Genomic DNA, 6045 nt, shown 5'->3' with positions numbered 1-6045 from the left:
CTAATGACTAAAATTAAAAGGACAAAAATACCAAGATTTCCAAGATGTAGAGCCACTAGAATTCTAATATATCACTGATGGAAGTCTTAATTGGCATTGCAGCTAGGAAAATTGTTAGCATATATTAAAGTTAAACATACACATATTCTGTGACCCTGCAGTTCCACTGCTAGAATCATGTCCTGATGGTCACAGAAAGGCATGTAAGAAAATGTTTATTGTTGCACTAGTTGTAAAAGCCTTAAACTGGAAACAACCTACATGCCTAATAACAACAAAATTGACAAATAAGTTGTGATATAGTCACACAATGGAAGATAATAGAGCAATGAGAATAAATGATATAATTACATGCAACAGTGTGGATGAATCTCACCAATATAAATTTGAACAAAATGAGCCATTTATGTAAAATATACAAGCAAGGAAATCTAATATATGTTGGTAGAATTCAAGACAGTTGTTATCCTTGGGGGTTGGTTTAGTCACTGGAAGGAAGCATGAGGATGACTTTTAGGATGTTGTATATAAAGATATGTTCAGAAATTCACTAAAGTATGCACTTATGTTATATGCAATTTATCATGCTCCAATGAAAAAAATTTAATTTCCCTGATACCTATGGTACATAAGGCATCTTTGAGATGAGACCCCATAAGAAAAAATAATAAAATGAATAGGAGCACAAGGAAAATAAGGAAAGGGCCAAGTTCAGAAAGAGTGCACTCAAAATTTGAGTATGAAGGTCTATAAGTTTAGCAACTCATAAAAAAATATAAACCATTCAAGATAGAATCATAGATTTAGAATCTGCTCCCAGGCCTATTTGAACACATGTAGACAGACATTACTTGTCTACTGACTTTTATTTTACTTTTAATTTTTTGTACTGACTTTTAAAGATATATTTTTTTCTCACTGCCTTCCAAGGGCCTTGTACAATAGACTAAATACAATTTTGTAAATGACTATATTATTTTGTCTTTATCACAACTGAATAGTTCTGTGATGTCCTGGATTATCATTTAGCAGTTCTTTTCATTTATAATTATCTTTATACACAAGGTTTTCTAGAATGTTGTTGGTTCCTATAAACAAACTTTGGATGTCAGAAACAGCATCTCATTTTAAAAAGCATGTTTGCTTCCTAATTGAAAAATTATATTGCTTTTGGCACAAACTGAAAGGAAAAGCCATCAAGTGAGATGTAGGTAGTGTTAAATGACTAAAGATTATAAAAAGCTTTTATAACCTGGAATCCCAAGTTACACACTAGCTGAGATGCATTCAAAGAATATGGCACTTTATGGCAAAGTATGAGAAAAGAGGATTATATTAAAGCAATTTATTTTCTCATTTTTTGTTCTGCACTCATCTGTGATAAATGCAGCAGACAATAGACTACAGGTGGCAGATGGTTATTTAATAGGCAGGAAAGTCAAAGCTAAACTACCCACTTCTGCAAAATACCTTTAGGTAAAAGAGAAGGGCTTATTATCATTGAGAATAACATTAAACTCATTTATAATTACCTTAAGAATGTGCCTTAGTCATAAAATCTAACAGCAATAACTCTTAGTTTTTCTAATAGTTTTCCAAGACAGATTTCATAAAATAGCCAAGATAAAATACACATACACATTTAAAAATATATATGTATATGTCTTTATTGTTTTCAGAGAGAGGGAGGGAGAGGGAGAGAGAGAGAGACATAGAACATCAATGATGAGAGTCATTGATCGGCTGCCTCCTGCACGCCCCCTACTGGGGACCGAGCCCACAACCCAGGCATGTGCCCTGACCAGGAAACAAACCCTGATCACCTGGATCCTAGGTCCATGCTCAACCACTGAGCCATACCGGCTGGGTCACATGCACATTTTTAACTGAGTCAGATATATAATATGTATTCAATGCCATGGCACTTTAGTTTCTTCTCTAAGTTTATAATCTGGGGTAATAGTAACAGTGATTACATTAGCATTTTTACCAAACAGGCACTCTGCTTACATATGAATTATCTTCCTTAATAATTATTTTAAAACTTCAAGGTCTTCTGTAGATAATCTCCGAACGTTACTGCCACCAATTTTTCTCACCCTATATATAGGCATGCTGCTCTTGGCTTTAAGAGATGGGTTCTAATTCCCCTCTCCTGTACCTGGGCTGGCTTTGTGATGTCCCTTTGACCAAAAGAAACGTGACTGACCAGGTTGTCAGAAGCCTCACTTAGAACTCTCTGGGCCCCTGGGGATGCATGGCCGAGTGATGCTTCCTCTCAGGCCCCCCTTATACAGTGAGAATCAAGCCCAGAGCTAGGTTCATGACCATGCAGCCTGTGCCGCCACTGTCTTGAAATTCTTAATAATTTTTACCAAGAAGCTCCATACATTCATTTTGCAGAGTCTTGTAAATTATGTAGTTGGTTTTTCCCAAACCACATAGACAGGCTGAGCTCCCAGACCACAGCCAGCATCACCTGCCAGCCATGCTGACGAGTCACCTTAAATATTCAGGCCAGTTAAGCATTTAAATGGTGGCAGCCCCAGTCAACATCTGCCTACAATTGTGTGAGAGGCCCCAACGGGATCTGCCCCATTAAGCCCAGTCCACCCCCAGAACAATGATAAATAATAAATTGTTTTTTAAGCCATTAAGTTTTTGTGTGGTTTGTGGCCTAGCTACAGATAAGTGAGACAGGTACTATATTATTCACTCATTCATTCCTTATATTAAGCTAATGAAGTAATGACTAATGTTTTGTTTTGTTTTCAATGGGGGGAAAAAGAGGGACACCTGTAATACTTTCAACAATAAAGTAAGGACTAATAATATAATCACCTTTAGAAGCACAGAGAAGCGTTTTTTGTAAGACTGCAGTCAGAAGAAAAGAAAAGCAATAAACAAGCTTAGGTGTTATCAGAACACACAGTCCAAGCTCTAGGCTGCTGTTTGTTTGGGTTTTTTTATGCGTCTACTACACAAGAATGTTACTCGATTTTTTCCATTTTAATGTGATTTTTTTCCTACTTTTGTTGCACTGGAATATTTTTTTAGGTTCAACTCTAACAATTTCACTTATATATGCTTCCAAATTATCACTGAAGGGATTTCAGGAGTAATGTCTAGGCTTGCAACTCCAGGACCTCCTCATTTCCTCAAGAAGCTTCCAAATGCTAATAATTATAGATGCCCCCATTTTAACGCCGCCAGCCATGCTAATGGGAGTGCATTACTCATTCCCAGTGATGTATGTTCAGCTTTTATGACTGTGTTCTCTTCTATCTGCTGCAAGTTCATCATTAATTCCTAATTGCTCAAAATTGTTTTCCCACACATATACACCCACGAGGCCTTTGTGATGGGAATTCACTTCTCAAAAGGGAATTTGAGGCTGAGTCTCAGATTTTCAAAAACTGATGAACCAGGTAGTTGACCTGAATCAGCTAATTAAGCTATAGGTAGTCCCCAGGGGCATAAAAGGCACATTATTAGGTTCACTTTGCTGAAAAGTAACAAATTCAGGGCTCCTGGGAAAGCAAAGATATACATTAAACAGAATTTCTTAAAACTGTATTCCACTTTGACTACCATTCAACTTTTCTGTTTCTGGTATTAACCTAAAGCACTTCAGTGAGACACTCCATAAACCACTTCTCCACTGAAGTTGCTAATTAGCTTTTAGCCAGAAAAGTGAACTCTGAATTATTCTTCTGTTTGGGTTTGCAATGTTTCAAATTTAGGGTGATGAGTGTTAAGGGGAAAAAAAAAAAAATAGGAAATAATTTCACTTCTAACCAAGAGTATATATTTCAGATAATATAATTCATGATTGAAATGTGTCTATATTCAAATATATAGCACAATCCACAAGGAAAATGTACACACAGTTTTCTAAAGAAAAACAGAAATATATAATAGTAATTTATATAATAATCTTAATTGAGATAAATATTAGCTATATATTTATAAAGTCAAAATTACTATAAAATTCCTTTTTGATTGACCACTACATTTCAGGCTCCTTAATATCCTTTACCCAATTACCTGTTTACAGAAAGTCAAATATTGACTTGCAAAAATACTTCTAATCTACCCTATTTTCTTCTCAAATAAACATCGTTTAAATTAAAAGGAAAAAAAAATAGCATCTTATTTCTCTGATATAGTTTTATTCTGCGATCTCATTAAATGCTGAAACTTTTTAAATTACTTTATATGTTTTTACTAAAAATATTTGATTATTTTATGTTACAGAGAAAATAGAGTGTAATAGATTTTTAAACTTTTTTTGATATTGACAATCTATCAGAGTTGAGTCATTTTGCATCCTGTAATACAACAATATATTTAAGGGTGTGGGGATATGTAGATAATACTTGATAAATGCTTTGGAAGAAAGGAAGGAAGGAAGGAAGGAAGGAAGGAAGGAAGGAAGGAAGGAAGGAAGGAAGGAAGGAAGGAAGGAAGATAAATGATGCTTTTTAATTTTAATTGAACATTAAAGTTCATTGGTATTCAGATGTGAACTTCATGGAGAAAGTTGTATCATTTATTATTTGTTACTTTGCCTCTAGTGCCTAACACACTGGCTAGCACCTAGTATGTGTTCATTTAACTTTTTTGCTGATTAGATAAACAAATAAATGAGTTTTATTTTATTGTTGTAGGCCCGTTTTTAAATAATCAAATAGGATTCTGGCTATCAAATTCTGAGTTTTCAGAATGTCATTGTATCTCTGTTCCATTCCCAATTTATCACTAATAATTTGTTAGCCACTATATAATCATTCTCAATTATTCTTCTTAGAGGAAAAAAGCAGCAAAATTGAGATGTTTTCATTTTGTCTAATTTATGTGTAACTTTATCCAATTGTATTATCTATTGCTGCATAAAAAATTCATCCCAGATTTAGTGATTTAAAATTTATATTTCTTATTTCTATTAGTTTATGCAGGTCAGGAATTCAGAAAGGTATCATAGGCCCTGAGGATGCAGTCTGATGTTATTAGGGGCTTCAGTCATCTGAAAGCTTGTCTGGGGCTACCAGATCCACTTCCAAGCTGTTTTAATCTCAAAACTGCTAAGTTGATTCCTCTCCATTTGGGCTGCTCTGTGGCCTTCACGGCATGGCAGCTGGCTTGCCCCAGAGTGAGCAATGTAAGAGACCAAGGAAGAAACTACAGTGCCTCTCACAACCTAGCCCTGAAACTTATGTGACACTTCTCCAGCATTCTGTTGGTGACTCTGATCAGGCCGGACTCACTGGGTCTGAGCCAATAGGCATGAATACTTGGAGACAAGGATCTTTAGGCAACACCTTGGAGACTGGCTACCATAGCAACATAAAAATATAAAGCCAGTTAAGTGTTTAAATTGACCTATGACCAAGAATCGTTTGCCATTAATTCTAGTAAAAGCTTTTTCATCTATATTCCCTCATACCTTGACACTTTAGGCTTTAAGTTAAGTAGTCTTAAAAGGTTTGCCATAAACTTCAAGTTTTCTGAATTGGAAGAACAACTTAATCATAGTCAATGCATTATTCGCAACGTCTTTATTTTCATTTCTTCTCTCATTGATTTGATTCCAATAAATTTATATTTGACATACACAACATAATAAAGCCACAGACTTTTTTTGAAATTATTAGAGTATGAATAAGGTCATTTTTCCTTAAAGTGCATTACCCAAATTGTTTCCACTTAACCTTTTGAAAGGAGATGGGGCAGACTAAGCTCATGAACTAATTTCATAGGAAGAAAAGGCAAACCCACCTAGAGGAAAGGGAAGGAATACTGAAATGGGGCTCTGAGGAATGTCTTAAACTATGGAGTCTGGGGTTAATGAAGCTGCAGAAGAAGGCAAGCAGGAACTGATGTGGTTTTAGCCCTGTGATTAGAGACAGCTTCTCTGAACGGTTCTGACTCATCCTCAGCTGACCCGCGTGCACGGTTTTGCGCCCAGTTTGAGAGTAATGGTAATATTTGTAGACTTGCTATTTCAATAATATGTTGAAAGAAAGATACTGCTATTACCTAGTT

The sequence above is a fragment of the Miniopterus natalensis genome, chromosome 6, assembly GCF_054644295.1.
Source record: "Miniopterus natalensis isolate mMinNat1 chromosome 6, mMinNat1.hap1, whole genome shotgun sequence".
NCBI lineage: Eukaryota > Metazoa > Chordata > Mammalia > Chiroptera > Miniopteridae > Miniopterus > Miniopterus natalensis.
The sequence above is the reverse complement of the archived record's forward strand: the minus strand, read 5'-3'. Positions refer to the sequence as shown.